Here is a 14974-nt window from a genome sequence, read left to right on the forward strand (position 1 = left end):
GCCCCCATCTTGTGCTTTTGTTTTAGTCATAGGCGACTTCTTGAGAAATGCAGGCTGTCCCTTACCTGGCTTTTAAAAGCCTGTCTCACTTTTTAGTTTTCAGCCTGTTCCTTCTCCAACAGAGTGTAAGACTTGGTCGGTGTGCAGTTTTTTCCTCAAATCCCAGATGCTGGTCTGTGCTTCTCAGAAATATTCTGGCCTATGCTGAATGTGCCTTGTATTTTTTCTCTTTGCAAGAAGGAGTTATCAGGAAAAAGGTTTTTCAGAGAACATCTGACTACTTGGAGTTGTGGCTAATGTGTGTTTGGGTCTGTGTGTGTTGGTTGGCTCCTAGGAGTTCCAAGATCTTTCTCTGCAGGGTGCTGTGGCGGGATCTTATTTAAAGTTCTTTCAAGGGATGTTTGGTGTTTGGCTAACTTCTGAAGTTTCCAGCTTTAGTATTCTCAGAGTAGGGACAAAGTGGAATTCCATAATATCGCCTGTGAAGTGCTGTGCTAGTGGAGTTAACTGTCACCTCAAGGTGCACTAATTATTTGCATCCCCATCCCCAGTTTATTCCTTAATGGGAGCTGGACGTTTCCTCTCAGATGCTGAAGAGCCCCAGTCAGTTTCACTGATTTTATGGTGTGTGAGGGCCTTAGGCCCTGCGTTTGACTGGTTAGTCCTTCTGGACCGACCTCAGATGTTAGTCTTGCTTGTCTTAAATTTCTAGTATTGGGATGCTTGAAGGACATGTGCCTAATGTGGTGTAATATGTCTTTCTTGGACCTCTTTTTTATTCATTCAGTGCAAACAGTTTCAAAAAGGGTCCCAGCATTGGGAGGTATGCTCACAATGCTGACTTTGGAGATGCCTTGGTCGACTTTTTCTTGTATGTTAACATCAGGCCTGTCACATAGGTAGACACTTTTATATGACTGTAAAGATTGAGTATTTGGAATTTCCAAAACTAAACAATTTATTCTATGTTGGTATTTGAATTATGACCTTGTGTTTTATGCGGCCTTTTTAAAACCTTATAGTTACTTCAATTGTGAACAGTTACCACATGTTAATTTACATTTTTGTTGTAACTTACGTGAGGAAAAAGTTTATAAAACTCTTACAGAGGTAAAAGTTCGTTTGTGTTTACGTATGTGAGATAAGGTTGCCAAGGTGGTACGATGTCAGGAGATGTGGGTTTTAGGTTCTGCAACCTTCTTTTTTTTTAACCTTCATAAAATGTAATGAATGTAGACCAAGAAATTAGATTTGGACCTGGTGAGTTCAACCTTCAATTCAGAAAGAGAGGAAAGGTTGCTAACATTCGTTTTAAAAAACAAAACCAGAAACACCTCAGAATGCTAGGTTCTGTCCGAGGTATTTTAACTTATCTTGCAAAATCCACCCAGCAGACCTGAGAGATATATCACCTCTCCTTTTCCTGAGCGGTCATAGAGCTAATGAGAGTCAGGGTTTGATTGTGACCGTCCTCCCCTTGGCTCCAGAGTCTTTACTAGGTATGTTATAGCTCACTGCCAGCTCAAGACACAAATCAGCCAGTGGTAGGTTGGCTTTGGAATACAAATTTCCTGCTGTGTCCCCCTTCTTTTTTTTTTAAGTTATAATGAATCTGAAATCTGGACTCGGGCAAAATACTGGAAAGGATGGTTTTTGTGACTGTGCCATATAGTTTAGTGACCCCTGGGAGTTTTCTAAAACTTCCCTTTCCCCGTACCTGGCCAGTTTTGCCAGTGCACCTGAGATTTAATCTAAAAACTTCTCTTTCATACCCAATTCTGCCGTTCTATCTTGAGCTGAAAACTCCTGTCAGATCAAAGAGTGATACGATATGTAAGGGGCTATCTCTTTTCCTGTCTGTACACTGCACAGGAATCATTATCTGGGGCCTGCTCTCAGTTTGACCAGATGGGACTCAAAAGATATATTTGCAAAAGACAACCCTTTCCCCAGTATGCCTTCAGCTCTCTTCCTCATGGGGGCTTATGTTCAAGGCACCTTAGTGTTCATTCGATCTGTCTGGGGCTTCTGACTCGGCTGCCTTCATTTTCTTTTTGTGGAGGTAAGAGTAACAAAATAAAGCAAAACAGCAAAACCCTATTTATATTGGAGCAATACTGTACATAAAAATCATACATTTGAAATATAGTGAAATCAAGGCTTTTATAGAGCATGATCTGGTCACATTGCACTTAGACCGAATAGTTTTTTTTATATTATTAGGTAGCTTTGAAAGTTCTCTTAATACCTATGGTACATGCAGTATGGATGGAAAGATTCTCTTGGCAACAAACACAATCAGTACTTTCTGCATTAGAGCTGTGTTTGCTTTGTACGTAACGTGCATGACCCAGCAGGAAGAAGAACTATAAAGTGACTTATTGGTGTATCTGTGGCTTGTTATCTGATGCTTCATTGTGGGGAAGAAAGAGAAAACATTAGCTACAGGGGAAAATATCCTTGTTGCAGTCTGCATATGTAAGCTGTTCCGTGGGAAAGGGTGGAAGTTCACTGGAACACTTGAACATCATCCTGATTGGAAGGGGGTTACCATGTTTGAACATCACATCCATAAACATGGATTAAGGTCCTCTGTGTTCTAATTTTCATTAACAAGCTTTTGTAGGCACTGTTCTAAACATGGTAGATGCAGTGGTGAGCAAGGTAGCGAAGGAGCCTGCTCTGGAGAGGGATTGTAGACAGTAAGTAAGAGTGTCTGGCGGTGATAAGAAGAGTGTGTGTCTGGCGGTGAAGAGAATAAGAAGACAATATGATAGTGACTCGAGGGATACTGCTTCAGAGTGGTCATGAAGATGTACCCTCTTATGAAGTGTTTTCTGCCAGCAGGGCAGTCAAACTTGATCTGTGGGATGGATGAAAATGGCGTTAAACAAAGTAAATAATTTGCTTTAGTCCTGAGCATCTTGAGAAGTTAATCCAAAGAGTAGAAGTGAGTTGGTTGAAGTCTTCCCTCTGTTTATATCTATGCTTTGTGAATGGGGACCTGGATCAAAAGAACTTAAGAGGGGTCATTAGTGGTACCTTATAAAGGGTAAGAAAAAAGAACGTGTCTGCTTTATTAAAATTGTTCTCATAAAAAAGAGATGTGTAGGGAATTCCCTGGTGATCCAGTGGTTAGGACTCCATGCTTCTCCTGCAGGGGGCACCGGTTCAATCCCTGGTTGGAGAACTGTGATCCCACAAGCCACGCGTGGGGCCACAAAAAAAAAAAAGCCAGAGATCTGTTATTGTGTTGATGAGTGCTAGGCATTATTAGAAACATCGTTTCATTATGTTTATGTTTCTTTGTTGAGGAGTTGGATTGGGGTGTTACAATCATTGTTCTTTGTTAAAGCTTCAAATGAAGCCAGCAAAAGTTAGTGATATCTGTATGCAGGACACTCTGCTAGGTATTGCTTCAGATGGAGGATCCCAGGTGACCTTGGGTTGGGGAGGGAGTTGTTGGAGGGAGCCGGGGTGGCTGAGAGTGGGGGCTCTGGCAGGAGAGGAAACAGCGCAGGTCAGACAGGCTTCGTCATCCACAGCCAGGAGGGTTCGTCCTCCGCACTTTTCCCAGCCAGCCAGTGGCATCCTACATACCTTCAACCACCCTTTCTGTGCTCTCTGGTAGAGTTATATAGAGAACTGAAAGAAACCTAGTCTGGCACTTTACAACTTCTTTTACAACTCAGGAAAGATGCCAAGAAGGTGGTGACCTGCCCAAAGTTATGCGGCTTTACACTGACAGTCAAGGCTAGGACCCTGTTCTTTGCCAGCGAGGCTAGTGTTCTTTCCACTGTAGCCCATGCTCTGACCAGAGGGTTGATAGTTAACAGTTGCTCCTGAGTAGAAAAAGAAGGGAAGCCTCTGGGTGCTAATGTATGCATTTAGGAAACCTGTGTAGTTGCAATCTTAAGAAGTCAGGGAAAAGACAGTACATCAATCTTGAAAGCAGAGTACTACTGTTAACTTTTCACAAAGTTATGTAATATTGGTTTCTTTGGACCCCCTGAGATACAGTCTCACCCTGATTATGTCTTGGTCCACAATGGACAGCATGGAGAAGCTCTTTGCCACATTCAGCATTAGTTGTGAAGTTCAAATTAGGCCCTTTAGATGTAGGGAGAAATTTCTGGTATGTGGCTAAAATTGAGTTCTAGAATTGAAAAGAGGTAAGGCCCTAGCAGTCCTAAGTTTTTCACCTCTCAAGTTTCAGGGAAGGTTTCACTTCTACGTTCAGAAGCGTCCTAAGATAAAGCATTACTTTGGGAGTCCGGAGATTATTTACTGTGCCTGACAAGAGTAGGGATTCTTGGGGCTTCCCTGGTGGCGCAGTGGTTGGGAGTCCGCCTGCCGATGCAGGGGACACGGGTTATTCTTGAGCAGGACTACTTCCCTGGACATTTTCCTGACTTAGTACTCTGGTGGGTCCGTTACCTGGGGACAGGTTTGTATCCCTTTGACAGTAATATGAGAGGACATTCTTGCAATAGAAAGTCCATGTGATGGGAAGTTTATGGAGGCAGCAGAGCATGTGAAGGAGGATGTGTGGCCTCCGTCTGGCTCCATCACTTACTAGCAGTGAGTGACCTTGGGCATTTTGCTTGAGCCACAGTTTCCTTGTCTGTAAAATGGAGATATATCTTCCTCAGGGCTGGTGAGAAAAGGAACTAAAATAGGAAAAGTATATAGTGGAGTGCACCACCTATAGGTGACACTCAGTGAATGTTAGTGTAGTTGTCCATTAAACAAACATTCCACATTGTACCATGTACCAATACACTGTCTAGAGCGGGGCTGGTTCCTGACAATCCTGTTGATTTTACATCCTCCAATATCTGCTCAGTAGAGAAGGGCAACTAAACAGGGCTATTGAAAGTGCTCTGATGGGGGGAGTACATGGTGCTGTACCAAGATAGGTCCTCCTGACTTGAAAGGTCACAGGAGGCTTCTCAAGAGAGGACAGTTCGCTTCCTCATCCTTGTCTTGTCTCAGCAATCTCTTCCCACCTCTATGGCTCGTTCCTCCCTTCTTCTGCTTAACCGTTGGCATTCTCTGGACCCTCTTATTTCATTGCCCTTGCTCCCTGGGTGCTCTCGGATATCCCTAGGCTTTGATGATTGCCGGTAAGCTGATGACCCGCATGTTGATACCTTCAGGCAGACCTCCCCTAGCTCCTCCAACTCCTGCTTGACGCTGCCATTTGGGTATCTCACTAGTAACTTGAGCTTCATAAGTCCAGAACTAACACATATTCCTCAAACTCTCCTCCATTTGTCCCCTTCTCCATAAGTGGCTTTACCATTTACCCACTCTCTCAAATCACATTCCTCCTTTTCTCTCACCACCCTCCATATCTAATCCATCACCATGTTACTGTCAGTGCTGTTTCCGTAGTACGACTTGAATCTTTCCACTCTACTGCCACAACCACTGAGCCACCATCCTCTCCTACCTGGAACATTGTGATTGCCTCTTAACACAGCCTCCCCATTTCTACCCGTCTGTCTGTCTCTATTCCAGTGTGCCCAGAGCAGCCAAAGAGTCACCTGTCTTTCCTCCCTTAAAATCGTTTAATGGTTTCTCATAGCACTTAATAGAAAATCCAAACTCCTTCCCATTTCTCCCAAGGCTCTGAGTCCCCTGGCCCCTACCCACCTCTCTGGCCACCTCTCTGCTGCTTTTGCTTGCCGTCCTTCAGACACATGGACTTTCTCTGTGTCCTCTGAAGGCTCCAAGCTCTTTCCCATCTCAGGGATTTCATTACATGCTGCTGCTTCTGCTCAGAACACTGTGGCCAACCCAGCCTTTTCTCATCTTTCAGGATATTTGTTGAATGAAAGTAAATAGCATGAGACAGGCAATAAATGGGATGGGGTAAGGAGGAAAAGTGTCCTTGGAGCGCATCTACAAAGGTCTTAAAAAAAAAAAAAAAAAGTAGAGAGAAATGTTTGAAGAGCTAAAAGAGTGTCATTTTGGCTGTGGTGTAGGTAGTTATTCAAGCGAAACACCTGGGAGTCAGGCAGCAAGAACCCACCCAAGTACACTGCTGATGAGGCTATAAAATGATGCCACCACTTTGGAAAACTATTTTGGAAGTTTCTTAAAAAGTTGAACGTTATGTCTACCCTGTGACCCAGCAGTTCCATTTCTAGGTATTAATCCAAGAGAAATGAAAATATATGTCCACAAATAAGCCTCGTACAAGAATCTTCTTAGGAGCTTTTTTCATGATAGTCGAAAACTAGAAACAGTCCAGACGTCCATCCAGTGGGAGAATGGATAAACAAAACGGTATGTTCATACAGTGGAAGACCACTCAGCAGTGAAAAGAAACAAACTACTGACACATGTAACAAGGAAGAAGGAAGAATTTCACACAAATTATGCTGAGTGAAAAGCCAGACACAAAAAAGTACATAGTGGATGATCCCATTTATAAGACATTCTAGAATAGGCAAAAGTAGTCTGTGATACCAAAAATCAGATCAGTGGTTGCCTCTTGGGTGGAAGGGGGTTCACTGGGAAGGGGACATGAGGGAACTTTCTAGAGTGATGGAAATGTTCTGTGTCTTGGTAGGCATTCGTCACATCTTATTGAATCATATACTGCATGTAATTTTGCTGTATGTAAATTATACCTAAAAACAACCTATGAATTGTCCTAGATTTCTTTTTCCCCTCTCACTCTCAACATTTAATCTCCCAGCAAGTTTTTTTCATTTTATGTCCAAAATACATCATAAACTTGTTCCTTCCCATCTCAAGCACCATTCCCTCTTATCTGGACAGCTGTATTATTAGCTTCCTGACTGGTTTTGCAACTCCCAATTTTTTTTGCCCTCCCAAACCATTTTTTTCTGCTTTTCAGCTAAAGTGATCTTTAAAAATTCAAATTGGGTTATGTCAGTTGTCTTCCTACAACCTTCCAGTAGCTTTCCATTGCTTTCATGGTGGCCGACAAGGGTCTCTCTGACCCCTGCCTCCCTCTGAGCCCATCTGACCTGGCCTCCTTGCTCCCTTAAGTTCCAGCCTCTTTGACCTTCCTTCTGTTTCTTGATTACCTCAAGCTCAAAAGCTCATTTCTACCTTAGGAACTTTGCCCTTGGCCCTTCCCTCTGCCTCCTGGAACACTCTGCTTCCCAAATCTGTGTGGGACTTGTTTCTGTTTGTCATTCTGGTTCAGTTTATCTTTTTTTTTTTTTTCTTTCTGGCCACACTGTGGCATGCAGCATGGAGGATCTTAGTTCCCGGACCAGGGATTGAATCCATGCCCCGTGCATTGGAAGCACGGAGTCTTAACCGCTGAACCACCAGGGAAGTCCCCAGGTTCAGTTTAAATATTTCTTTCTCTGTGAGGTGTTCTCTAGCCCTCACGGCCTAAAGTAGTGCTCCATCACATCAGCCTGCTTTATTTTATTCATAACTTTTATCACCATCTGAATTTGTCTCATCCTTTTATTTATTTGTTTGCCTGTCTCCTCCCTCTAGGATTAAGCTTGGCTTGTTCACTGCTGTACACTCAGCGTCAACAGCAGTAGTGACACATAGTAGGCCATATGTATTGACTAAGTGAAGATCTTGAGGCTGGTGATGACGAGATGAGAGCAAGCCTACTAGGAGGTAGATTTCTGAGGGAGAAGGAGGAACCAAGGATAGTCAAGACTTCTGGCTTGGAAATTAGGTGGTGGTGATACCATTCATTGAAATAGAAAACAGTGGAGAACAAGAAGATTGGGGTGGGGTAAAAGTGATGAATTTAATTTTGGACTTAAGTTTGAGATACCTGTAAGGAAGGCATCAAGTGTTTGAGACACAGAACTGACATTTAGGAGAAGGAACTGGGCTGTGAAGTAAGACTTAGAGGTTAGCGTGTATGTTCCAGCCTGGGAGTAGATGAGATTGCTCTCAGGGCTAAACAGGGAATGTCACTATGTGGAGAAGTGGTTCCTTCCTTTTTTCCTGCCTGAGTGATGGGCGTCTCCCACCAGTAACAGGGACTTTACAGACCTCAGCCCCTAGAAGGTTTTGTAGTTTTAGACACTCCCCACCCTCCGAGCCCATGCCCCAGTTATGTTATTGTTGCTAATAATGACAAGTGCTCAGAGGTCCAGACAAAATTCTGAGGAATGTGAACATTTAAGGGAGCAGGGCAGTGTTTAAAGAGCAGACAGGATGCAACCAGACAGGTTAGGAGGAAAACCCAGAGAGCATGGCATGGGGAAAGAAAGTGTCTCAAGTCAGAGGCAGTAGCTGAGGTTATTGAAAAGGGTCAGTTGGGAGGAGAGGGGATAACTAAAGCCAGGTGGTTGTGTATTGATGAGAAAGTGAGGTGAAGAAGTGGAGACAAGTTTGGAGTCAAACCTTCCTAAAATTTGGCTTTTGAAGAAAGTAAAAAGTAGCTATAGGGAAAATCTCGGGTCAAGGGAAGACTTTTTTAAATATAAGAGAACCTTAAGCATGTGTAAATTGAGGTGGGAAGGAGCCAGCCCAGGGCCGTGCTGAAGATGTAGGAGAGTGTTGGGTTGAGGACCTTCCAGTAGAACTCGGGGCCCAGTGTGATCCAGGCGATTGGCTTTGGGTAGTAAGAATACCCGCTTCCAGGGGAAAGCAAGGTGTGTGGGCAGGAAACAGATGCGCATGGGGGCAGGAAGGTAAGGAGTGCTTTTCTGTGAGTTCTGTGAAGGTCCTCTTTGGAGGGGCAAGAGCGAGGTGGAGAGTTGGAAGCTTGAAGAATACAGGAAAGGTCTAAAGAAACTGCTGCGGCAAGCAGATAGAGCCGGCTAAGGAAACAAGAACTGCAGGGGGATGTAAAAAGTAGTTAAGATGAGCTTTCTGCCTCCAGGATTTTAGAGAAATTGGTCAGACCTTTACAGTTGTTTGTCTAGTTTTGGATTCCAGTGATTTAGACTCAGCTTTTCCTGCCTGGTGTCCCCATAAGCTTCTGCCATTCCCATTCATTAGACCAGTGACTTATACATTATTCCAGAGCTCTCATGCTTTATTTAACCAGTGCTTATGAAGCGCTCACTGTGTTAGGTAGGTGGCAGTGTTCTCAGTGTTGTATCAAAACTGGAAAGGTGGGGGATACCCTTATCCCCTTGGACCTGAGGTACCCCAGGTGGCCTGGCTGTAGTGGAAGAAGTAAGTCATCCTCTTCCCAACGCCACAGCTAGAGCAACTCTCACCGTCTCTCTCTTCTTATCTTGGGTATCTGTGGAAGACTTTTGCTGGAAAAACTGCAAACTATTTTCGAATACCACTGCACTAGGCTCTAAGGTCCTTGCGGTCAAGGCTGTGTTTTATTTTATAGTCCCAGCAGCTGGCACATTGCCTATCAATGCATTGAGAGTGAATGCACCATTTTGCTTCTGAGCCCCTGCCTGGAATGCCCTATCTTTCTCCTCTATCTTTATCCATATATTACAGTGATGTATGTCATATGTTACAGTTACTATGGAATATGTCTGTTTCACCACAAGATTGTATTCTTAGATGGTCACCATGCCTTGTTAATCTTTATTTCTTTATGTCCCCTTCACATAGTATGTATTAAAGTAATGTTAAATTTGGATTTGTTGTAAAAAACTTGTAAAGCATCTTTAAGAATAACTAAAATAGTTGAAGAATAGGGGGAAAATTCAGAGAAAATATCAGCCAAAGAAACGAGTTAATTTAGCCTGATAAAGTATCCTAAGCAATGAGTTAATGAGGGTCTTAGGGTATGTTAAAGAGTGATGGCCTGCTGTTCCTCAACTCTGAGAAGGAAAACAGCAGCAGATGAGGTCGGAGGGAGTGCTAGTGGCTTGGGTGGACAAACCAAAGAACTCCCTGCCTTGTGAGGAACTCTGGGAATTTCTCCTAGAGAGTTTTAGGCAGTAGAATAGACTCATTTATGTGCAATAATTCCTACTTGATGGCAGAGGCATGGCCAACATGCCTCCAAGATTCCAGCCAAATGACTCCTACACCCTCAACATACACAGTGTAAATGAACCTAAAGACTTACAGGCACCTGTACATTAGTGAACAGACATAAGCAAAAAAGTACACGTTGCGTTGAATTTAGTGCTGCTGTTCTGTTTTGCTTTTACCTAGTGGATATGTGAGTTTAAACATAACGGGAGTAGAATTTTCATCTTTTAGTTAAGAAGTCTTTGTGGAAGTGGGGTTAAGTTCTAACATATTGAATAAGAGAGGTTTGAGTTGGAGTGGAGGACGTTGCAGCCTGTGTCACTTATTAAATTTTTTTTTTTAACTGAAATTTTGCTACATTGGTTAGCAAAGTGCTAAAAGTTGGCTATCACTAAAGATGAGAGACAGAGGCCAAGTGAAGCCTGTGGGAATGAAACATCAGAGAAAATACAAGAAAAAGAAAATTTCTATTTCGATTCAGCCCAGATTGCTAAATCTATACCATGCTAGGCACAAAAAATGCAAAAGTAAATAAAACATCTTCCCCTTCCCCGGAGTTCAGTGTCTGTGGGAGAGTCAGACATGGAAAATTAACATTCATAAAATCTATATAGGATCTGCAAGACTATAATAGTGGTGCAGCCAGAGTTCTAGGGAAGAACTAAGGGAGAGGTTTACCCCTGATTAAGAATGGGAAGAATATCGGAGAAGACTGAGGGGAGGGGACCTGTGAGCAGGATCTGCAAGGATCGATAGGAGAGAGCATTCCAAGGGAAGGTCCTTCAAGAAGCAAGGCTTGGAAGTATGTGGCATGTTATATATATATAGCAAAGTGCAGGCTCTTAGCGGGGCCTGGAGATTGCAGGGAAGGGACTGTCAGAAGGAAGTATGGGCCAAGGGTGAAGTGGGAATAGCTTGATGATGGGCCTTGAATCTGGGCTAGAGCACTTTATTCTTACTAATGAAACAAGGTTTTGTGAAGAGAGTTGTGATATGTGGTTGAGAGACTTGTCGATTGTGAGGAGAGGTGGAGGTGGGAAGGAGATGGGAGGGCTGGAAGCAAATGATGAATTGATCATCTTTTCCTGTTCCTGTTCTGGAGGTTTTCCCATGGCCAAATCCCTAGTCTGCATGAGAAGGAACTAAAGCTGGTTTAAACAACATGGACTTACAGGAAATGTTGGCATCAACCCACGTTAATTCCAACAGATAGGCAAGGATATTTTATTTATGAAAAACTTTGAATAAATAATAAACTAAATAATTATGAAATTAAACACTTGAAAATATTAACCCACTTAATTCTTATAAAAATCCTATGAGGGTATACTATTATCTCCATTTTTTCAGGTGAGGAAACTGTAACAGAGCGGTTGAGTGCTTTGCCCAAGGTCCCGTCTAAAAAGTAGCAGAGCCAGGATTTGGAATCAGGCATCCTAACTCCACATTCTGTGCCCTTAACTTGTGCACTGTGCGATTCTGTGCTTAATTTGATGAACTGGAAAATAACTCTTGCAGAATAAATTTGTGACACCTTTGAAGGGAAGAGTTTGGGTTTGGATTTAGGGGAAAAAAAAATAGAGTGGAGTCCACAGTTGCCATTTGGGGCCTACTTGTTAGAACATCTGTGTGAGGGCGTTTCCCCATCATATCCTCGGCACCTAGAATAGTGCTTGGTGTGTAGTTAGTGCTCAGCAAATAGTTTTTGTGTGAATTAATAAATGAAGTAGAATTTTCCTGCCAGCTTTCAAAGGAATGTGCCATGGAAGCTTCAGTTTCTTTTTCCCCTTTCTGAATTAATGAGTTCCATGCGTTTATTACCTGTTTTTATGGAACTTATCTTACTCGGCTTTCAAAGGATGCCAGCCCAGTCTACTGTTCTCTAGATTTAAAAAAATCAACAACTTATTTTCAAAATCAAAATATTAGGTTTTAAGATTTCGGCAGAAATCTTTTTATATAAACAAGATTTCTTTTGTTGATGCTTTTTGCTTATATTTAAGATGTAAACCTCGGAAATGTTATTAAGAATTGAAATTGACTTCTAATTATAGTAGTTGATTATATGTTTATTGAATCTTTTCTTAGCAGACCAAGTGTTATCCCTACTTCCCCTTTTTTGCCAATTCAGATATTCTTAGTATTCGATACTGGTCCTTCTGTATCTGCTAAAGAACCTTCCTCAGTGAATTATTCGTTAGGAAATCTCTTCCAGGAACCCAGTGATAATACTACTCAAGAGGTGTCTGCTAATGTAAAGTCACAACACTGACTATGTATAAGTCACATATCTGATTTCATTAGCAAATTAATAGGTAATATAGGTTCTGAAGGGGAGAGACATGTTTTCTCTCTGCTTTAGTTCATTCTAAATTAAATCATTTGGGATAGAAAAATGGGAAATTTTGTCTTTCCATCTAGAGATACGTAAAGACTTGGTTCCATAAGCCAATATATTGTTTTTCTTGTTGACTTGATTCAGATTATTAATACTGTATTAAGAGATATACTTCATAATATTTTATTTCCTTTTAAGAATAAGATTTAACTCTACTAAATTAAAAATTTGGAAAAAATCCTACTACTCTTAACAGTATTTTTGTTCTGAGTTAAAATGGTCATATGAAAACAGTTACTTTTGTTGAAATAGTTATACATGGAAATAATTACATATGTTAAAGAAAAAATGTGAAGAATGTTAGCATAGTGTTTTAGTTGAAACAACTTTTAGAACTTTTTTTTCTTGAAATGTATCCTTTTATTATAAAATTAGTACATGCTCTTGTTGTAAAATTCAAACAATACATAGGTGTATAACTTTACTCTCCAGAGATAACTATTGTTTACAGTTTAGTGCGTATCCTGTACTTTAAAAAAAAATAGGCTTTATTTTTTAGGGCAGTTTTAGATTCACAGCAAAATTAAGAGGAAGGTACAGAGATTGCCACATACCCTCTGCCCCTGCACATGCACAGCCTCCCCCATTACCAACATCTCCCACCAAAGTAGTACCTTTGTTACAATTGATGAACCTACCTTGACACATTTTCACCCAAAGTCCATAGTTTATGCTACAGTTCACTCTTGGTGTTATATTGTATGTTCTGTGGTTGGGAGAAATTTATGACCTGTATCCATCATTATAGTATCATACAGAGTAGTTTCACTGCCCTAAAAATCCTCTGTGCTCTACCTATTCATCTCTCCCTCCCCCTAATCCCTGGCAACCACAGTTTTTTTTACTGTCTCCATAGTTTTGACTCTCGGAATATGATATAGTTGGAATCATACAGTATGTAGCCTTTTCAGATTGGCTTCTTTCACTTAGTAATATGCGTAAGTTTCTTCCATGTCTTTTGATGGCTTGATAGCTCACTTCTTTTTAGCACTGAATAACAGAACTGCCTTTTTATTTGTAGATGAAGGTGGTTCTTAATACTGTTTTACAAAATATTCTGAGGTTTCTGTTTGCAGGCGGTTCATCTCCTGAAGACTTTTTTTTTTAAAGATTTTTAATTAATTAATTAATTAGTTTATTTATTTATGGCTGCATTGGGTCTTCATTGCTGCGCGGGCTTCAGTAGTTGTGGCTCACAGGCTCCAGAGCGCAGGTTCAGAAGCTGTGGCTCACGGGTTCAGTTACTCCGTGGCATGTGGGATCCTCCTGGACCAGGGCTTGAACCGTGTCCCCTTCACTGGCAGGTGGACTCCTAACCACTGCGCCTCCAGGGAAGTCCCTCCTGACGAGTTCTGAAGTATTTGTTTCAGACAGTTGATGCTAAATTATTACCTAGTTTTTAAATATTGCAGTGCAAACTTTTTTTCTTTGTATATTAAACCACTGATTTAATGACTTAACATTTATACATCCTTTACCAAGTGCCAGGCACAGTGCACAGTATTTATTTTCATTATTTTATTTAATTCTGATGAAACATAGCTGGAACCCAACTCTGTGTGGCTCAAAACCTTTTTCTCCCTTTTAATATAAAGTGTGTACCTTGTAAAAGTACATACTGCATCACTGCTTCCTTCCCCCGATCTGAGCTTAGAAGCCCACACACACACACAGGTTTTCTCTCCCTGCGCCCCACTCTTTCTCCTCACAGCATTTAAACGACATTTTTGTCTTTTATCTTTTTTCCCCCCACTAAATGTAAATTCCATGGTTAAGAACTGTGCTTCCTTCACCTTTGCATCTCTGTTGCCTAGAGCAGTACATGGCACCCAATAGGAGCCCACATATTTGTTATGAAGAATATGTACCATAGGCTATATCAGTCTGTAAGATTTGCTTTTAATTACTTTTGTGGACAAACTATTAAGTTATTTTTCTTTTTGTATAGTGATTTAAGTGAGGGAGTTGAAGGAGGGGTCTCTTGAAAAGATGCTGAAGAGCCAGTTGAGTAGGAGACAAGGCTGTTGTGGAAGTGGGGACTAGAAGTGGTTTGGACGAGCATAGTGGGAGACCTGCCTGAGCTCTGTCAGAGCCTCTTTTTTTTTTTTTTTTTTTTTATTTATTTTTTTTTTTTTTGTTTTTAATTAATTTGTTTATTTGTGGCTGTGCTGGGTCTTCGTAGCTGCGCGGTCTTTCTCTAGTTGAGGCGTGCAGGGACTAGTCTTCATTGCGGTGCACGGTCTTCTTATTGCAGTGGCTTCTCTTGTTGCACAGCATGTGCTCTAGGCACACGAGCTTCAGTAGTTGTGGCACACGAGCTTCAGTAGTTGTGGCACACGAGCTTCAGTAGTTGTGGCACGTGGGCTCAGTAGTTGTGGCACACGGGCTTAGTTGCTCCGCGGCATGTGGGATCTTCCCGGACCAGGGCTCGAACCCTTGTCCCCTGCATTGGCAAACGGATTCTTAACCACTGCGCCACCAGGGAAGCCCTGTCAGAGCCTCTTGAATAGTAACTCTTCTTCCCTGGGCCGTGGTTCGGTCTCTTCCTAACCACTGCCAGAAAATCTTTTAAAATACACCTTTTGGGCTTCCCTGGTGGCGCAGTGGTTAAGAATCCACCTGCCAATGCAGGGGACATGGGTTCAAGCCCTGGTCTGGGAA

At 42.0% G+C, this 14974-nt stretch overlaps 1 protein-coding gene and 1 pseudogene across 1 annotated transcript in view; one reads left to right on the plus strand and one right to left on the minus strand.

Moving 5' to 3' along the window:
- The window catches only part of LOC112394612 (basic proline-rich protein-like), a 13054-nt pseudogene extending 7347 nt beyond the window's left edge, over positions 1-5707 (minus strand).
- TCF20 (transcription factor 20) overlaps positions 1-14974 on the plus strand; it is a 96226-nt gene that overhangs the window by 1717 nt on the left and 79535 nt on the right. The window lies entirely within an intron of this gene.

This window comes from Neophocaena asiaeorientalis, unplaced genomic scaffold (genome assembly GCF_003031525.2).
Source record: "Neophocaena asiaeorientalis asiaeorientalis breed wild unplaced genomic scaffold, Neophocaena_asiaeorientalis_V1.1 scaffold242, whole genome shotgun sequence".
NCBI lineage: Eukaryota > Metazoa > Chordata > Mammalia > Artiodactyla > Phocoenidae > Neophocaena > Neophocaena asiaeorientalis.